The sequence below is a fragment of the Euphorbia lathyris genome, chromosome 7, assembly GCF_963576675.1.
Source record: "Euphorbia lathyris chromosome 7, ddEupLath1.1, whole genome shotgun sequence".
Lineage (NCBI taxonomy): Eukaryota > Viridiplantae > Streptophyta > Magnoliopsida > Malpighiales > Euphorbiaceae > Euphorbia > Euphorbia lathyris.
The window spans coordinates 84,333,895-84,355,712 of record NC_088916.1 but is presented as its reverse complement, the minus strand read 5'-3'; the positions used below and the strand labels follow the sequence as shown (position 1 = coordinate 84,355,712).

General features: G+C 37.0%; 1 non-coding gene across 1 annotated transcript; it reads left to right on the top strand.

Moving 5' to 3' along the window:
• Positions 1-15,013: 15,013 nt before the first annotated feature.
• Positions 15,014-15,120, top strand: LOC136201605 (small nucleolar RNA R71). Its single transcript, XR_010673952.1, has one exon. It is a non-coding gene; the product is annotated as a small nucleolar RNA R71 (small nucleolar RNA).
• The last annotated feature ends 6,698 nt before the right edge of the window (positions 15,121-21,818 follow it).

Sequence of the window (21,818 nt, the reverse complement as noted above, 5' to 3'; positions counted from 1 at the left end):
AGCGGCCATAGGAGTAGGGAGGCAAGGACAATCACCCTAGATGGCAGAGTTGTTCAGGCCTCGGATTGCTTCCGGTATTTAGGATCTATTATCCAAACTGATGGAGAAGTAGATGGAGATGTTGCTCATAGGATTAAACCTGGTTGATCGAAGTGGAAGAGTGCTACGGGTTTCCTTTGTGACCCCGGCATGCCTAACAGATTGAAAGGAAAATTCTACCGGATGGCAATTAGACCAGCATTGTTATATGGTACGGAGTGTTGGGTAGTGAAACACTGCCACATCCATAAGATGTCGGTGGCGGAGATGCGTATGTTGAGATGGATGTGTGGTCATACGAGAAAGGATCGGGTGAGTAATGAAATAATTAGGACAAAAGTAGGGGTCACATCTATTGAGAATAAAATGAGAGAAAACCAACTAAGGTGGTTTGGCCATGTGAGACGTAGAGCGCTTGATGCGCCGGTTAGGAGAACCGAAGAGTGGCAAAGGGATGTAGTGGTGAGGGGTAGGGGAAGACCTAAGCAAACTTGGAGGAGGGTGATCGAGAGTGATATGAGTTTACTGGGAATTGAGGAAAATATGGTAGTGGATAGGACAGAGTGCAGGGAGCGAATTTGTGTCGCTGACACGACTTGATTTCACGATTTTATATGATGGTTAATGTTAGCCGACCCCGAATCATTTCGGAACTAAGGCTTTGTTGTTGTTGTTGTTGTTTATTTATTATATTGGACCCAATTCCTCTATGGAATTGACGTAAGTTCAATTGTAATTTCCTGTTTCTTTTCCAATTCAACAATTGTAATCAAATAATTTTTAAAATGAATAAAAAGGAAAAAGTTACCAACTCCACACCTCGAAAACAGAACAAGACTTTTTAAGCATGTCTTCTGGTTGAACCACAAAAAGAACAGATCATTCATCACTCAGGAGGTTATTTTAATATTATTAGATTGTTTTATTTTCTTCTTAACTCGGAAATTTGAGAGATTGATTTGTTTTCTTTCTTAACAGTTTTGATCATCTACTTTTGTAAAAATATGGCTACATGGACTCAGAAGCATATGGACGGATCAGAATTGTTAACTTGTTTGAATTCGGCTGTAAAAAATACGGGGAATTTAGTATGGAGAAATGATGAATTGAAGAAGGAAATTGAGATTGAAATGTCGAAGAGATAAAGGTTGGAGAAGGAGAACCGGGAGTTGAAAGAGATGGCTTCTCGCTTAAGGGAAGAGCAAGATGGACTGTGTAACATATTGAAAGAAAAAGAAGATGATCAAAATGAAATTATTGAACTTAAAAGGAAAATTTGTGGGCTAGAATGTGACAAGTTGAAAGCTAAGACTGATGTTGATCTATCTCAAAAGAGAATCAAGGAATTAGAAGGGAGGATATTGATCATGAATGTAGAAAAATATGCATCTATGAATGTGAATCTAACAATTTCAGGTTTTTCAGACTGCTTGAATGTCATCTTCCATTTAATTTACTGATCTTTAATCTGTTAAGTATGTTTGATTCATTACAGGGAAAAGAAAAGCAACTGTTGTAGAAACTGAAGAAAATACAAATCCAAGTGATGAATTGATTACTTTTGTAGGGGAAGGTATGCCTTTTTTTAGTTTTACACTTAACGTTTATAGTCATGAGCAATTTTAAACATTAGAATTAATATTGAAATTGCTCTTGAATATTAATGTTGGGAGTATTTTTAAATTTTATTCCTTTTAATTTTCATTCTAGTCCTATATCAACATTTTGGACCGAAGAACTGATTGATGTAATGTTCTTTAACTCAGGTACCAATAGTTCATGATTATGTTCTGGAGTGAACTTTATGATTTTATGTTACTGACTTGTTTAATTGAATAAATATAGTAGAGAATGGGCAGTTTCAGTTGTCAAATGCCAATTGCTTAAGCTTATATGTGTATATGATTAATCTAGATACAAAATGTTGTCATGTATATTTGGAACCAAAACAATTCACCAAATACAAAACAATTTTAAACTCAAGTCCTCCCACTGACACAACCAATTGAGGTACGCCCTGGTCTTAAATCATTTCACTTATAGATTCACTGACAGTATGAGTTGCTACCTCTCTTCACTTCTAAATCATATGTATATGCCTTACATAATATCGTATGATGTAATTGCTGTAATTTTGATCATATATCATGTCTATGTATAAAATAGGAAGAGTAATTGCTTAATTAATTAATTACTATGTTTATTCTATATCACTTGATAGCTTGGTGTGTCTCCCTCTCTCTTTTATAGCATCATTTTGTGTAAGAACTATGATACATTGGCAACCTATATTTTTGTTTGCTTCTACAACATTTCTTTAATTCATGTTCATTCCTTGTGACAGTTTTGGTATAGTTTGTGATTGTTTGGATTTTGTTCGGAACGAATATCGCCAGAGAGTATATTGTGTTGCTAGCACCAGGTGAGTTTCATTTCACATTCATTTTTGAAATACTAAAAATGCCTGGAGTTTGTGATGGACTTTTTTTTTATCTAGGTATCAATTTACAGAGGAAGGACATAAACGTGCACACTACCGTTTCAGCCAAGCTAAGAGATTCCTTCCCCAATGTTAGAAAGTGGTATGGCTTTAGTCTTGTGTTCTTTTTCTAATTTGTTATTTTTTTTATAAGAATAGGGACGATACAGAGACTATCACTAAACATCCCAACTAGGTCGGCACCCTAGATCAAGCTCTGTAAAACCTGAAGAATAAAATAAATGAAAGAATAAGGTTCATACAAGAGAGGAGAGAAAAGAGTAAAAAAGGACAGCTATGCAAGCCTATAGTGGCAAATATTACACAAATCATCACGGATCAGTTCTTGACAAAATCGAGGTGCGGAGGGCCACCAGCTGATGCCTGATGAGGAGACGCCAAAACGGGTAAGCGCATCGGCCACCCGGTTTCCTTCCCTATAGATATGAGATATAGTGATTGTCATTTGCGTGCATTGTTCAAGACATCTCAACCATGTCTGACGGATAGTCCAACGAATTGTCTGTGTGTGGGTTCTAATGAGATTGACAACGAACAGTGAGTCTGATTCTATCCAGAGATGGTGCCAGTTTTTCTCCCATGCCATATCAATTGCAAAAATCACTGCTCGAAGCTCAGCCATATACGCAAAGGTTTCCAGGATTGCAAAGGCAAAACAACCTCTTGCAAAGCCGCGACACGTGCGGAAAATGCCACGAGCACCAGCAGCGACTAGAGCCCCAAGGGTGGAACCATCCACATTGACCTTCAACCATCCCTGAGGTGGACAGATCTAGTGGACCTAAATGATATTTGCCGCAGGTGGGGGTCTCGGTCTGATATGGAGATTGTCAAGGATTACACGATCGTTGACAGTAGAGCAGCAGCCATTGGCTTTCTGTTGAGCGATTTCCGTAAGTGCACGGTTTCGCTTGTAGTAATAAAAATATCGATCCCACAGGGATACGTTTTTTAACGAAAAAACTTATTTTTTGAATTTGTTAATTTCGAACTAGTTAGATTTACTATTAAATGTAAATGAAAAGTGAAAATTGGTTTAATTGAATTTAGGAAATTTGTTTAATTGAATTTGTGAACTTTGAGTATTTGAAAATGCTGGAATAAGATTTTATATTTAGAATAAATCGATTGTTAGAAAGGTCTTCTGATTTTAAGGATGAATTTTACAAAACAGGAACATTTAGAACTTTTTAGAAAAACAAAAGAATTTATTCATTTGCATTAAGCAAAGAAAACAACTTAAACTTTGTATCAATTATGATGATGAAATAAATGACGGAACCTCTAATTAATTGGCTTTGAACGCGATAAAACCCTTTCGGGATAGATGCCCTTACTCAAATTAAAACTCTTTCGAGATGATAATTTGCCTAAGTGTTCAACAAAGTTTCCTTGTAATGATTTTGAATTCAAGTGCATATTAATGAAAACACCAGCCTCACTTATATTGGATTGGTTACCATAAGTGCTGCATAACAATTTGTCGAATAGAACGGACTTTATTAGATGAAATATAAATTGATACAAGTTTACAGAGAACAAGGAGCATCGAGTTCTTCGAGGGCGTGCAAGTGAAGGGCTTGATCGGTTCCGCTTCCTTGGGTTTCCTAAGAGGTTGTCAGGCTCAGGGGCGAACACTCTACTCAATCTTCTCGCTGTAACTTCGTAATAGGGATTCGGTCGGCCACTACCATGATGCAAACTAAAACTGGAATAATGTCTAAACGCTATTGAGTTGTAATTAAACTATAAACAATATGTGTACCTCATCTTGTTTTGTACAGAATCTAATTTCTAACTCTCGAAATGTGTTTACTTAGAACTTCGACATAAGTTCTACGCTCTGATTCTATATCTATATTATAACATTTCACTGCCACTTTTTCTCAACATCAACTCTTTATTTATAGATGTTGAAGGGTTGTGTTTGAAGTGATGTATCCGTTGGTTAAGAGTCGTGTCCGTTGTGAAAGGACGTCTTTATCCACTTGAACGAACGTGTTTCTTGGATTTTCAGCATGTGTTAAATGCTCTTTGTAAATTTTCTGCACTTACCGAGGATGGTAATCCGCGGCCGTGAATGACGTAGCATTGAGTTGAGCTTCGGACGAAGGGGAGAAATAGCTATACCACGCGTGTCGCGGTCGCGGGTTGAGGATCCACTGTCGCGGCCCGGTGATTTTTCTCACTTCTTAGCTTTCATTCGTGTCTTCAACTTGGCGCTTTCGATTTACGTCGTCTTTGACTCCTTTTGTAGGGTTTTTCTTTTATTTTAGATCCTTTTTCGTTCCTATTTGGATTTTACCAAATATTTAGGTACCTTGCAAGAAAGAAAGATATTCGAGAGTAAAAGTAATCTAAACAGATATAAATAACACGAATTTGTAATAAAAATGATGTAAATGTTAATGATATTTTAGGTATATTTTGGGCTTAACAAATCTCCACACTTAATCTTTTGCTAGTCCCGAGCAAAATTTCACTGAATTTATTCCTTAACTAATCTCTTTATGAAAATAAAACATATATCTTTGTGTTTACCTTTTAAATTAGTTAAGCCGAAAAGACTAACTTTGCATGGAAAATTTATACGCAAAATATCAAACTAACTTAGTATAAGTACGGTATATCATTCGTCTTGTATTTCAATGTTTAAATTGAAGTATTCGGGACGATGTAAGCACGCATGTTATTGAGTCTTTCATCTCAAGGCATTTCAAAGCACCAAATTTCCTTTCCCAAACTTGAATTATTATATATGAGTATTAAGTTTAATTTATTTGCTTAGTTACGCCCGTGATAAGGGTGGTCTCGATCGTAACTTTATATGCATTTGTTTTGTGTTCGCTTAAGAGGTACCGACCATGCCATGGGTGGACGCAATCGTTACTTTAAACTTTAAACACGCTTAATTTTTTCTTATTTAAACGTTCCTTTCATACCTCGATTGTGATAAGGGTGGTCGCAACCGTGGCCAAAAGTACGCTTTATTTATTAATTTCTTCCCTTTCATACCTCGATTGTGATAAGGTTGGTCTCAATCGTGGCCAAAAGTTAAGAATACGATTTATTGATTATAACTTGGGAAAAAGAAAATTAGCACATTCTTCCTATATTGACTTAAAATTCAACATGTATTATGGCTATAGTTTCCTTAAAAACTTCAATTGGTGTTAATGTAAGACAAAATCAAAACCGAGCTAAAAATTGTTAGTTTAATTTAATGCCTATAAACCTAATTGAAAATTAAAAATAAGATTTATTATATCATGAATTTCATAATATGAAATAGAGATTGAAAATAAAGAATTTTTACTTAAATACATTTACTCGAGACAATTTTTACTTAAAATCGTGTCGAAGATTTGTGAAAAATTTGAAAAATATTACCCGTATAGAAATATTTATTTCTATCGATAATGATAACCTAAAAATAATCATAAAAATTTTAACTTATGATTAATTTATAAATGTAAAAATGATATTTCATAAAAAATGTTAATTTTTCATTTGTTGCAATATACTTAAAGTGTTGCAATATACGTTGCATTTTGTATTTTTGAAAACAAGTGTTGCATACATTCATTCATTCATTTGCATACATTCGTTCATTCATTCGTTTGTATAAAAATGAAATATGTATATATCTCATCCCACACTTAAATTGGACCATGTCCTCATTGATGCAAAAATGGAGATAAAACGTTAAAGATAAAACAAACGGAAAGAAATGAAAGATATAGCAAAGAAAACAAGCATCATAAAATTAAATTAAAACTGAAATTGTACGAAACATAAGAAAATAAAAATGTACGAAACTGAAATGAAAACAAGATAAGATAAAAATAAAAGATAAAACCTAAGCATGCGGCGGGGAATTCGGAGGTGTTGGTGAAGTTTCCACATTTCGGCGTCGGAAAAACGAAAGCATCCGATGCCGAGTCGATCTATGCGCACGCCTCAAAGAATTGAGGTTGTCATTCATCACCATGTTGTTCTCCACCAAATCATCAATCCGTAAATTCATTTGCCGATTATTGGCATTGATTTGGTTCAAAATTCTCCTTAAATCCACCGGATCATTATCGTGTGTTGCTTGGGCTTGTGGGGCATCTTCCGCTCCGTCCTCCGCTCCTTCTTCCTCGGTACCTACATTATGAGAACTAGAAGCACCTCCACCCATAGTGCCACGAAGATGAGCAATACGGGTAGCATAAGAAATAAAAACCGAAGGAGCCGCAGAAACCAACAAATGAGCCCGCTCAAGAGCCGCAATGTCCAAAACCGGAACATATCCATGGTAGGTGGACATATCAAAAGTAGCCAATTCATCCCGTGCTCCCAAAACAATAGCGGTTATGAAATTACCGAGAGGGACTTGAGTGGTATGAGCCCTCGAAGCACGATATAAATTGTCAAAAATCATTCCAATGCTATCAACCCGTAAACCCTTGAACAAACAATCCCAAACAAACAAATCCCGGACTTGAATCTTCGAACTCTCAACACGACCAAAAAGTGAAAAACTCAAATACTTGTGAAAGAAGAACACACAATTGTCCTTAATCAACTTGCTTGAAGTGTTTTTAGAATCAAAAGAAGTTTGGTCGGAAAGAGTTTGCCAAAAAGAGTTATTGTCAAAATCCCGAGGCTTATCATAAAAATCACTAGTAGGGAAACCAAACATGTTACCCATAGCCTCATAATCAACGGTATAGATGACACCATTATTCCGAAAAGAAATTTCAGTCCTCTTTTTGTTCATCGTCAAAGTAACCAAAAATTCAACCACATACTCTTGAATTTGTGGAAAACGCATAGAAGAAAAAGTTTCCCATCCCAAAGTTTCAATAAAAGCAGTAATTTGTGTAGTGAAGTTCAACTTCCTTACCGAATCAAAGTCAAGAAACTGCATATCCACGAACTTACAATTGGCGTTTGAAAAGTGCTTGAAACGTCCAACTTCTTCTTCAGAATGAATGTCGAAATAAGCCCCGCAACTAATCCTTAGGCGATTAGCCTCAGTGACAGTCGGCTTGTGTCCAACACGCTTTGCTCTAGGCATGGTTATGGTGTTTAGGGTTTAGATGAAAAAGATGAAAAGAGAGAAAAGCTTGAGGTTGAAGATGAAGTAGAAGTGTTGTATGTAGACTTGAATTGAAAGGGGTAAGTGATTAAAAATGGTAATGATGAAATTGGGAAGAGTAAAAGTGAAGTATTGGGAAGAGGTAAGAGTAGGGAATTGGTTAAAATTGGAGGTGGTGTAAGGGTTGTGTAAGGAATAGGTATATATATAGGGTTTGAAGAGGAAGTTTAATAGGTAGAGTAGGAATAGGAAGAGTAATGAGTATAGTTGGAATAGGAAGAGGTGTAAGTAGAGGAGGAATAGGAAGAGTAATAGGTAGAGGTTAAATAGGAAAAAGGTTGAAAATTAGGCCAAAAATCCGGACTTGGAGTTGCCTTTAACACGTGTGTCGCGGTCGTGGATGTGTATCCGCGGCCGCGGATCGCGTTTTTCAGCCAATTTTTTCTTTGAATTGTTGTGGGAATTTGCTGAAGTTACCGAGAAATACACCATTCGCGGCCGCGAATCGCGTTTGGCAGCGAATTTTTTGTCTGAATTTGGAGTAAATTTGCTGAAGTTACCGAGAATCCATTAATTCTCGGCCGCGAATCACCTCGTGGCGACCCAAATCTGCATATTAACTTCATTTCGTGCATTTTCTTGATAAATCCTATCCTGAACTCCTTAAAAATGTTATCTGTACTTAAAAACATAAATGTAAAACATTAAATGATAAGGAAAACCAAAGGTTTATCCTTATTAATGGAAAAATAAATGAAAAATGCTTTAATTAATGGTTGTTAAATTAAGAATAGGAAAGGTTTGGAACTAAAATTAATTGAAGCATTTATGTGCATGTATTAATGTAAGTTAAATGAATCTTTATTTAAGGAATTGAAACTTAGTTATTAATCATTTAATTAGTAATGAATGGATTAAGTTTGCACTTAATAAGTGCATTAGTTTAGAATTATGGAATTAAATGTTAGTTTAACCAAATAATCAAAAACAGGAAATAATGCAAAAGAGAAAGATTTTTATTGAATAGAAACATATTTACAAACAAACGAAACAAAAGCTATGCTAAAAATTCGTCCATTTCAATCGGGATTTTCTTAGCCCTATAGCGTTCTATTTTCAACTGCACGAAGGCTTGACGTTCTTGTGCAGAAAGAAAATTGGGTCCTGATCGAAATACTCATTTCACTAGACCTTCATATTGTAAAAACTCATAGTCTAGCATTGGGAAAGACTCAGCATCACTCCAAGGAACAGAAATACTTCCCTTGGTCCCTAGAATTATTCCACATACAATATTCCCGAATCCAACCTTCTTAGCCTTGGATCTAGATGCGGCAACAAGACCCTCCATCAGAATTTTTGAAGAATCAACCACGTTGCCTTGAAATATATCGCCAAGGACATAAAGATCAGATTCTTGGACGACACTACTGAACGTGCGACCGAACAGGCTGTGACTCAGAAACTTATGCAAATATAGCATAGAGTTGGAATAGAAAGACTTATTATAGGCAAGTTTTGGGTGGAAAGGCCAGATATCAGTGGACGTCATATCTCTTCCATGATGACGTTTGGTAGTATCCTTCAAGGGAAAACCAAACCAAGCATGTAATTCTAGATATCCAAAAGTGAAAGTTTTGCCATCCCGACGAAAACTAAGACGCACCCGATGCTTGTTAACAAAGCGAACCGTACAGAAGAACTCTAATATCCAGTCTCCAATTATAGGAAACTTCATATCAACAAATCTGGTCCATCCTAAGCGTTCCATGTAGCGACTCATATCTTCTTTAATTCCCAACTGATCGTTAAGAAAGTCATCCATGTATAGCATTCCAACAAAGAATGTGTATCGAAGCCTCAAGAATCGCCTTCCCTCATCATGATTGAAGATGGGAAAGTTACATCTGTAACGCTCTGATATATCAACATGCTTATTGCGTGAAGCAATAACTTTCTTAGATGAAGTGTTTGAGGAAGTCATGGTGTTTGGAATGATTAAGGAAGAAAGGTTCTGAACTTAGTTTCTGGATTGTTGAATGGTAAGAAAATCAGAGAATTGTTCTGATTGAGATGAAAAGAAAGTGACAGAAAACTGAACCTCTAGAACCTATTTATAAGATCCTAGGACGAAAAGAGGTGTTGTTTTTTAAATGAAAAGGCATGAAACAGACCTTTTAGAAATGAAGAAACTTAATGCTTCGTTTCTGAAGAGTTGCATCTGCTGGAAAAAGGGTCAATTTTTGCATAATTTCCCCGTGTCGCGACCGAGGATGCTGACCCGCGGTCGCGACACGCTGATTTCCTTGCGGAAATCAGTTGTCAAAACTCCAAATTTCTGATCCTCTACCGAGAATCCTCATCCTCGGTAAGTTCAGAAATTTTCCTTTCAATTTGAAATCAGAATTCTCAACTGAGAATCTGAAATCCTCTACAAGTCCAGAAATTTTCCTGGCTACTAATTATACCCAAATTCTCAACTGAGAATTTTAAATTCTCTATAATTTCAGAAATTTCTTACCTCCTTAAGAATTCTATATATGTGAATCCTCAACTGAGAATTTCAAATTCTCAACTGAGAATCACTGAATTTCTTCTAATTCTCATTAAATTCCTAAAAATTAATTAAAATCATGACTTGTATATATTTTTCTATATCTAAAATTCTAATATAAAATGATATAATCTAAACAAAACAAAAATAAAAAATAATAAAAACTAACTATTAGAAAAATGAAATGATTTATATGTCAGGAAATCTTGTTACGAAATTAGTTCCTATTTCGGAAATATTTTCGTAATAAATTTTACATCGATTACCTTTAACTTTAAAACGATTACCGTTGGTTTCCTCAAGTTCCAAAGAACCATAGTCGAATGTTTTGACGACTAAATACGGTCTGTCCCATCTGGACTTAAGTTTTCCTGGAAATATACGAAGCCGTGAATTAAATAACAGCACCTTATCTCCGACATTAAAGTGTTTGACTTTGATCTTGGCATCGTGCCATTTTTTCACTTTTTCTTTATAAATCCTCGCATTTTCATACGATAGATGTCGTAACTCATCTAACTCATTTAAATTGAGCAAACGTTTTTTTCCTGCTTGTTGTAAATCAAAATTAAGTTTTCTAATAGCCCAATAGGCTTTATGTTCTAATTCAACTGGTAAATGACATGCTTTTCCATATACCAAATGGTATGGAGTCATTCCTATTGGTGATTTAAATGTAGTACGGTATGCCCATAGCGCATTATTGAGTTTTTGTGACCAATCTTTTCTTGATGATGAAACAGTTTTCTCTAGAATCCATTTGAGTTCTCTATTTGAGATCTCCGTCTGACCATTCGACTGAGGATGGTATGGCGTTGACACGCGGTGGCGTACTCCATATTTTTTCATAAGCATATCAAAATTTCGATTTATGAAATGGGTATCGCCATCACTAACAACGAATCTAGGACAACCGAATCTATAAAATATATCGTCAAGAAAATTAATAACTACTTTAGAATCATTCGTAGGGGTTGCAATTGTTTCAACCCACTTCGAAACATAATCAACGGCTACTAATATGTAAGTTTTACCATTGGAAGGTGGAAAAGGTCCCATGAAATCAATTCCCCACATGTCGAAGATTTCAACTTCCAACACGTTTTTGAGGGGCATCTCATCTTTCCTTCCTAAATTTCCCGTTCTTTGGCATTTATCACAACGAGTAATAAATGAACCAACGTCCTTAAACATTGTAGGCCAAAAGAAACCACATTCTAATATTTTAGCTACCGTTTTATTAACTCCATTATGTCCTCCATATGAGCTGGAATGACATTCTGTTATTATAGATTCATATTCATTTTCTCCAACACATCTCCTAATTATCCCGTCACCACATGATTTGAATAGAAAGGGATCTTCCCAAAAATATTGTTTAATATCGAAGAAAAATTTCTTCCTTTGTTGGGAAGATAATCCTTCCGGAACAATATCGGTTGCAAGATAATTAGCAAAATCTGCATACCATGGTGACATGATACTTTCTACTTGATAGAGATGTTCATCGGGGAAATCATCTCGTATACCGACAGTTTCACCTATAGGACCGTTTTCATCTTCTAGTCTCGATAGATGATTGGCGACAAGGTTTTCTACTCCCTTTTTGTCTTTAATTTCTATATCAAATTCTTGTAACAACAAAACCCATCTAATCAGACGCGGTTTTGCATCTTTCTTAGCAAACAGATAACGTAAAGCTGCGTGATCTGTATAAATAATAACTTTAGATCCTAACAAGTATGACCTAAACTTATCACATGCAAATACTACGGCTAACATCTCTTTTTCTGTTGTTGTGTAATTTAATTGTGCACCGGACAATGTGTGACTTGCATAATAAATAACATTTAATCTTTTATCCTTTCTTTGACCTAAAACACATCCCACTGCTAGGTCACTTGCATCACACATGATTTCAAAAGGTAAATCCCAATCGGGCTTAGCAATTATGGGTGCACTGACTAAGGCTGTTTTCAATGTTTCGAAAGCTTTAATGCAATCTTCATTAAAGTCGAAGGTTGAATCCTTCATAAGTAAATTAGTAAGTGGTTTGGAAATTACAGAAAAGTTTTTTATAAATCTTCTGTAAAAACCTGCATGTCCTAGAAAAGATCTTACTCCCTTGACAGTTGTTGGTGGGGGTAATTTTTCTATTACTGAAGTTTTTGCTCTATCCACTTCTAATCCTTTTTCGGATATTTTATGACCTAAAACAATTCCTTCGTCAACCATGAAATGACATTTTTCCCAATTTAATACTAAATTCGTTTCTTCGCATCTAGAAAGAACTTTATCTAAGTTTTTTAAACATGCATCAAAAGAATCTCCATAAACTGAAAAATCATCCATAAATACTTCCATGATATCTTCGATGAAATCATTAAAAATTGCAGTCATACAACGTTGAAAAGTTGCTGGTGCATTACATAGACCAAAAGGCATTGTTCTATATGCAAATGTTCCATAAGGACATGTGAAGGTTGTTTTATCTTGGTCATCCGGGTAAATATATATTTGAAAGAATCCGGAATAGCCATCAATAAAACAATAAAATGCATGACCGGATATCCTTTCGATCATTTGATCGATGAAAGGTAAAGGAAAGTGATCTTTCCGAGTTGCCTTATTTAGGTTCCTATAATCTATACAAACCCTCCAACCAGTGGTGGTTCGCGTAGGTATTAATTCACCTTCATCATTCCTTACTACAGTTATACCTCCCTTTTTGGGTACACAATGGATTGGACTAACCCATTCACTATCCGAAATAGGATAAATGATTCCATTGTCTAAAAGTTTAGTAATCTCATTTTTGACTACTTCTTTCATGTTCGGATTTAAACGTCTTTGTCTATCCGCTTTAGGTGGCTTATCTTCTTCTAAGTGAATCCTATGCATTACAATACTAGGATTAATTCCTTTTAAATCTGAAATCTGCCATCCCATACTTCCTATTCTATTTCTAACAACTTCTTTCAATTTTTCTTCTTGATTTTCTGTTAATTTGTTAGAGATGATTATAGGTAGAGTATCACTTCCGCCTAGGAAAGTGTATCTCAGATGGTTTGGTAATTATTTAAGTTCTAATTTAGGTGGAACTATTACTGAAGGCGGAACTGGTCCATCTTCTCGAATTAAGGGCTCTGGGTCCTTATCTTCTAATTCTTCACCCATTATAGGTTCCATTATTTCTTCTCTTTGAACAATTTCATTAACACATTCTTCAACTAAATCAAGCTTCATACAAGCGAAATCCTCCATAGGATATTTCATTGCTTGATTCATATCGAACTCGATCTTATCGTCACCTATTCTTAAAACTACTTTTCCTTCCGACACATCAACTAGAGCACGTCCCGTGTTCATGAATGGTCTACCAAAGATTAGTGGACAATTAGCATCATAAGCAAAATCTAAGATAACAAAGTCAGTAGGAAAAATAAATTTGTCAACTTTCACCAAAACGTCTTCAATTATACCATATGGTCTTTTAGTGGATTGATCCGCTAATTGCAAAACCATATTGGTACGCTTGATGTCTTCTTCTAAACCTAATTTCTCAAAAATAGACAATGGCATCAAGTTTATACTAGCTCCTAAATCACAAAGACAACTTGGGAATTCCATATTTCCCAAAGTACACGGAATGGTAAAGCATCCGGGATCTTTGAGTTTAGTAGGTAATTTGCTTGATACTATCGAACTACATTCTTCAGAAAGTGAAATGGATGAAATTCCTTCCCAACTACTCTTTTTTGAGATTAAATCTTTCAAGAATTTTCCATAGTTTGGAATTTGCGTAATTGCATCCATGAATGTTAAATTTATATGCAAATTTTTAAGTTTATCTAAAAATGATAAAAGTTGTTTATCATGGTCCTTATTTCGGACCCTGTGTGGAAAATGTGGTTTTGGTACAAAAGGTTTCGGATTAGAGTCAATTTTTGTATCTTTTTGTTTTAATGTATCTTCTTTGGATTTTGGTAAATCATTTCCAGGTAAAGTTGAATTTCCGGGCATTTCCGGACCTATGTAGTTTTTTCCTGAGCGAAGAGTGATAGCCTTAACATGCTCTTTCGGATTTTCTTCCGTTTGGCTGGGAAGACTTCCCTCTTTGCGGGATGGAATTGATTTAGCAAGTTGTCCAATTTGAACCTCCAAATTATGGATGCTAAATGATTGGTTTTTGATAAGCTGATCGAATTTATTTTCGATCCGTTTAAAACCATCGTCTTGATTACTTACCTTTCCATTAATAGCATCAATAAATTTGTCGATTTTTGAAGATAAAGTGCTAATCGTATCTCTTGTTTGATTTTGATAATTATTTATCCGATATTGATTAGCATTTGCATTATTATTATTATTACCATCTTTCCAGTTAAAGTTAGGATGATTTCTCCATCCAGGATTATAAGTATTAGAATAAGGATTAATAGTTTGGTTTTGTCCTTGGACAAAATTTACCTATTCTATCTCATTCATACCTTCGTAATCAATGTCTCTCTGGATTGGATCATTAGGATCGCATGGTGCCATAAATTTATCAATTTTGTGCGATAAGGCAGAAAATTGGGCTTGTAATATTGCTACAGGATCAAGATTCATTATACCTTTAACCGATGATGTACCTGAGGATGATGGTTTCGCCGTCGGTATATGGCCACGCTCGGCGGGCCACATACTGCTGTTGATTGCCATTTCTTCCAAAAGTTCTCTTGCTTGGGCGGACGTCTTCTTCATAAATAACCCTCCAGACATAGCATCTAATGAACCTCTAGTTGTAGGATTTAATCCATTATAGAATGTCTACATTAAAAGTGCATCTGGCAGTTGGTGGTGTGGGCATAAACATTGAAGTTCTTTAAAACGTTCCCAAGCTTCATAAAGAGTTTCATTATCATTTTGTGTAAAAGATGTCAACTCTTTGATGACTCTTGCGGTTTTTGCTAAGGGAAAATATTTTTGTAAAAATGCTTGGGCTAATTGGTCCCAAGTTTCAAATGTTGCAGCAGGCATAGAAGTTAACCAAATTTTTGCCTTATCCTTCAAAGTGAAAGGAAAGAGGCGAAGTTTGATTGCTTCGGCTGTTACATCAGTAATTTTAAAAGTGTCACAAATTTCTAAGAAATTTGTCAAATGTGCATTAGGGTTTTCGTTAGGTAGTCCATAAAACGTTACGTTGTTTTGCAACATATTAAGCAAAGCAGGCTTAATTTCAAATTGATTTGTGTTTATACGGGGTCTAACTACACTATTAGTTACACCGGTCATTCCTGGCCTAGCATAATCCATAAGTGTCGGTGGATCGGCCATAATCTCTGGCTGGTCTACTTTGGTTTTTAAGGGTGTTTTGTCTTTGTTTTTCTTGTTTTTCTTGTTTTTCTTAAGTGTTCTTTCAATTTCTGGATCTAAAGGATCTGGTGGCGTGCCCGAATTTCGCAAACTGCGCATGAACTTGAAATTGTTACACGAGCCAAACTACCTTCAAAACAAAATTGAAAACAAGTATGTTATATAACTGAAAATAAATAAAATATAAAAATTGTATAAAAATAATGTATAAACCTATATTCGAAAATAAAATACGAAAAATAAAAATTTTGTCAAAAATTTTGGCGTATCCCCGGCAACGGCGCCAAAAACTTGTTGAGCGATTTCCGCAAGTGCACGGTTTCGCTTATAGTAATAAAAATATCGATCCCACAGGGATACGTTTTTTAACGAAAAAACTTATTTTTTGAATTTGTTAATTTCGAACTAGTTAGATTTACTATTAAATGTAAATGAAAAGTGAAAATTGGTTTAATTGAATTTAGGAAATTTGTTTAATTGAATTTGTGAACTTTGAGTATTTGAAAATGCTGGAATAAGATTTTATATTTAGAATAAATCGATTGTTAGAAAGGTCTTCTGATTTTAAGGATGAATTTTACAAAACAGGAACATTTAGAACTTTTTAGAAAAACGAAAGAATTTATTCATTTGCATTAAGCAAAGAAAACAACTTAAACTTTGTATCAATTATGATGATGAAATAAATGACGGAACCTCTAATTAATTGGCTTTGAACGCGACAAAACCCTTTCGGGATAGTGGCCCTTACTCAAATTAAAACTCTTTCGAGATGATAATTTGCCTAAGTGTTCAACAAAGTTTCCTTGTAATGATTTTGAATTCAAGTGCATATTAATGAAAACACCAGCCTCACTTATATTGGATTGGTTACCATAAGTGCTGCATAACGATTTGTCGAATAGAACGGACTTTATTAGATGAAATATAAATTGATACAAGTTTACAGAGAACAAGGAGCATCGAGTTCTTCGAGGGCGTGCAAGTGAAGGGCTTGATCAGTTCCGCTTCCTTGGGTTTCCTAAGAGGTTGTCAGGCTCAAGGGCGAACACTCTACTCAATCTTCTCGCTGTAACTTCGTAATAGGGATTCGGTCGGCCACTACCATGATGCAAACTAAAACTGGAACAATGTCTAAACGCTACTGAGTTGTAATTAAACTATAAACAATATGTGTACCTCATCTTGTTTTGTACAGAATCTAATTTCTAACTCTCGAAATGTGTTTACTTAGAACTTCGACATAAGTTCTACGCTCTGATTCTATATCTATATTATAACATTTCACAGCCACTTTTTCTCAACATCAACTCTTTATTTATAGATGTTGAAGGGTTGTGTTTGAAGTGATGTATCCGTTGGTTAAGAGTCGTGTCCGTTGTGAAAGGACGTCTTTATCCACTTGAACGAACGCGTTTCTTGGATTTTCAGCATGTGTTAAATGCTCTTTGTAAATTTTCTGCACTTACCGAGGATGGTAATCCGCGGCCGTGAATGACGTAGCATTGAGTTGAGCTTCGGACGAAGGGGAGAAATAGCTATACCACGCGTGTCGCGGCCGCGGGTTGAGGATCCACTGTCGCGGCCCGATGATTTTTCTCACTTCTTAGCTTTCATTCGTGTCTTCGACTTAGCGCTTTCGATTTACGTCGTCTTTGACTCCTTTTGTAGGGTTTTTCTTCTGTTTTAGATCCTTTTTCGTTCCTATTTGGATTTTACCAAATATTTAGGTACCTTGCAAGAAAGAAAGATATTCGAGAGTAAAAGTAATCTAAACAGATATAAATAACACGAATTTGTAATAAAAATGATGTAAATGTTAATGATATTTTAGGTATATTTTGGGCTTAACACTTTCCTATTTGCTTCCCGAATTAGGCGGGTTAGCATATGGAGACCGATTTGGATTGAAGGGAGCTCCGTGCCAAATAAAGGCTTCGTTCGCCAGATCAGCCATACGCAGCTCACGACAGCCAAACTCCAAACAGCAGCCACTTGAGCACCAAACCTGCATCGAATGAGTCTGTTAAAAAAATATCGAAATTGTCATTTTGCATTAGCCGCTGACTGAAAATAGACCCAATTTCCTACCAAAGCCGTCTTGCGAATGAACATTGCAGAAAAAGATGATCAATGCTTTCCACCGATGATAGACACAAAACACACCGGGAGACTAGATGGATTCCTTTCTGCTGAAGAATGTTCTGTGTTAAGATTTTACCATACATCACCTTCCATAAGGTTATTGAACGGGACGGTGGGATGTGAGTTCCCCATACAAACCGGTGCCAATTAACCGGGGTCAGCTCCGTACAAAGGGCTTGATACATCTCATTGACCGTGAATTTTCCTTTAGTAGAAGGTTTCCAAATGCACAAGTCACTGGGATCTAAGCCACGCGAAACCGCGAGAATATTACCCTGGACTGCCATCGGGAGCTGGTCAATGTGGTGCCAGGACGAGTCAGTCAGGAAATGATCCACACTGCTGAACGTTTGCCGCTGACGTGCAGGTGACCAGCCGAGTTGCTCAGCCATAGTAGGGTGGATCCAACTGTCCGTCCAAAAGTTCAGACGGGATATTTGACCAATCCACCAATGCGAATGGCCTCTCACTGTAGCATATGACAGCCTACAGGACGACCATACTGAAGAAGGTGCAATTGAAGGTTTCGGGACCCTGTGCTTGAAAAAAACTGACATTTCAGTAAGTTGATGATCCAGCTATCACCCTGTAGCAGATCCCAACTCATTTTCCCTAGCAATGCCTGATTAAAAAGCCTGTAATCCTTGATACCAAGCCCCCCGGCTTCCAAACTTTGGCAACCGACATGGCATGGCACCGTAACCAGCTTCCGTTTATCAGTGCATCCCGTCCACAAGAAGTTCCGGACACATCTGTTTAATTTCTTAAGAAGGCTTACCGGCCATTTGTAGACAAGAAAAGAATGAACTAAGGCCCTTGTCACAGCAGATTTCACAAGAGTTAGCCTTCCTGCAAGCGAAAGGGCAGTCCCTTTACATTTACTGAATTGCCTAAGGAACTTGTCGGCCAGGCTGCAGGGGAACCGAGCTATTGCAGCTCCCTTAAAGACCGGCACACCCAAATAGGTGAACGGTAGCTTTTCCTCCTGGATCCATAGGAAATGCGGGAGGCGGTTCGCACGGGTTCGAGTGACAAATTTACCAAGATAGATTGACGATTTGTTCCAACTCACCTGTTGACCCGAGACTGAACCATAAAATTGAAACACGGACTTGAGAGTGCGAATATTCCTCATGGAGGCAACCCCAAAAATTAGGACATCGTCAGTATACAGAAGATGGGAAAGAAAATTTGTTGCCACCGGAATAACACATAGGAGTGAAAGCTCCCTCAGTTTCAAGATTCGACATCCATCTGGAAAAAAAGTCCTCAGCGATTCCGAACAGATAGGGGAATGGGGATCTCCATGTCTAACTCCTCTCGAGCAACTAACATAACCTTTGGGGGCTCCGCCCAGCATAACTGAAATCCGTGATGAGGATAGGATGTTAAGAATCCAATCTCTAAAAGTAATAGAAAACCCAAACGTTTCAAGAACCGTCAACAGGAAAGTCCAAAATAAATTCATAAAAACATATCATAATTTCTAAAATAATTGGAAAACAAAAAAAAGTAAAAAATTACTTTGGCAACATGAAAGTTGTTACTATTAATATAATATTAGCAACGATGGTATTGCTGCGCAATAGGAAAATATATAGCAACGACAGGTGTTGTTGCGAAACGTCAAAATAAACAGCAACAATAAATGTTGTTGCAAAATACCAACATATATAACAACGTCAAAACTTGTTGTGAAACGTTATAATATATAGAAACGCTGACACTTGTAGCAAAAGATAACTTTCATTCTCTCACCTACGATCAAGATTTCGCAAAGACAAAGCTTTCACAATAAGCGTTTTGTTGCCAAATATATATTTTTAGCAACAACAGAAAGTCATTGCATAAACCTTTAGTAACGGGATGTATCAAAACGACCAAAAGTCGTTGCAAAATATGACATGTCGTTGCCAAACATATTTTTGGCAACAACTTTTTCCGTTACCAAAAATCAATTTTCTTGTAGTGATGTGATGTTGAAGATCCTATATTCTTTGAAGAAGCTGTTGACGAAGAAAAATGGAGGATTGCAATGGATTCTGAAATTCAGTGTATTGAGAAGAACAGGACATAGGTTCTAACAGATTTACCTAGCGGTACTAAGAAAATTGGGGTCAAATGGATCTACAAAACTAAGAGGAATGAACATGGTGAGGTGATAAAATACAAAGCACGCCTCGTAGCAAAAGGGTACTCGCAAAGGGAAGGAGTAGACTACTCAGAGGTTTATGCTCCAGTTGCAAGACTAGACATTGTTCGAACCATCACTGCAGTAGCCGCACACAAAGGTTGGAAAATATTTCAACTTGATGTCAAATGTGCTTTTCTACATGGTGAACTTAGTGAAAAAGTGTATGTTGAACAACCAAAGGGATATGTGAAGAAGGGAGAGGAGTGCAAGGTGTATCGACTTCATAAAGCTTTGAAAACATAACTACCTCCTTACTGCCTCCTCCACAACTGCCTCCACCACAACTGTCTCCTCCACAACTACCTCCTTACTCCCACCAAAATTCGTGATGTCTAGGTCCACGACCTCTGGTCCTGCATCACCAGTATTAGATGCGCCCAGACTATCCTTGTACATTATCTGCTCGTTGAAAACAACATCCCAATTGCAAATAATCTTCCTGTTCTGACTGTCCCAGAACCGATATCTGAAATCATTACCACCGTATCCAATAAACGTGCACTTAATAGACTTCACATCTAACTTACTTCTCTCAAGGGGACCAATATGAACATATGAATCACATCCAAATACTCGTAGAAAGGATAGATTTACCTGTTTGGCACTCCAAGCCTCTTCAGGAATGCCACTCTCCAAGGGACTCGATGGCCCTCTGTTGATCAAGAATGCTGCAGTGTTAACTGCTTCTGCCCAGAACGTCTTCGGAAGTCCGCACTTCAGCCTCATGCTTCTAGCATGCTCACACAGAGTTTTGTTCATTCGTTCTGCAACTCTGTTCTCTTGAGGAGTTCCTTTCAGAGTCTTCTCCATGCGAATTCCATTCTCAGCACAGAATTCCTTGAATTCCCTAAGCTCATACTTTCCACCATTGTCAGACCTCAAGCACTTTACCTTCAAACCTGTCTCATTCTCAACCAGGGCCTTCCATTTTTGAAAGGAATCAAAAGCATCAGATTTCTTTCTCAGAAAATAGATCCACACTTTCCTAGTGGAGTCGTCAATGAGGGTCATGTAATACAAAGCTCCACCAAGAGATTTCACAGGTGCAGGACCCCATAGATCGTTGTGAACTAACTCCAACTTCTCTTTCTTCAAAGTTCTGCCACCCTTAGAGAAACTGACTCTTTTTTTATTCCCAAAGATGCAATCGTCACACAGCCCAAGATCAGCAGATTTCAGACCCGGCAACAGACCCTTTGAACATAGCACTTTCATCCCCTTTTCACTAATGTGACCAAGACGATAGTGCCACAAATCTCCATTGAAATTCTCCCTCATGACATCAATGCTATTGAAAACGTTGTCTATTAAGTACAACGATCCAACCTTCTCACCACGGGCAACCACCATGGCTCCTTTGGTCATTTTCCAAGCACCAGCTGCAAAGATTACACAATAACCTTCATCATCCATTTGCCCAATGGACAACAGATTTCTCTTTAGGCCAGGAACATGCTTTACTCCAGACAGCTTTATCACAGATCCATTCGGAGATTTGATCGAAACATCTCCCTTCCCTACAATCTCCAAAGGCTCATCATCAGCAAGATAAACCTTTCCGGATTTCCCAAGGGTATAATTTTCCATCAAATCTGCACTACTACATGAATGAAACGAAGCTCCTGAGTCTAATACCCAAGACTCCAGAGGACTTCTTACACTCAATACCAGGGCTTCTGCTGCTGTTTCTGCAGTTCAATTACTCAGAATCAACGCATCACCAAAATCCTCGCTGGCTGAATTCACTGACTTCTCCTTCTGCGGTGCCTTGCATTCACTCTTGTAATGACCATTCTCATTACAATTCCAGCACTTGATGTGGCTCTTGTCCTTCGCAGGTTTCCCTCTCCCTTTAGACTTAGACCTGCCACGATTCTGCTTTGACCTGCGATTTGACCTGCCCCGATTCTCTGCATTCAAGGCTGATCCAGATGTGGAACCT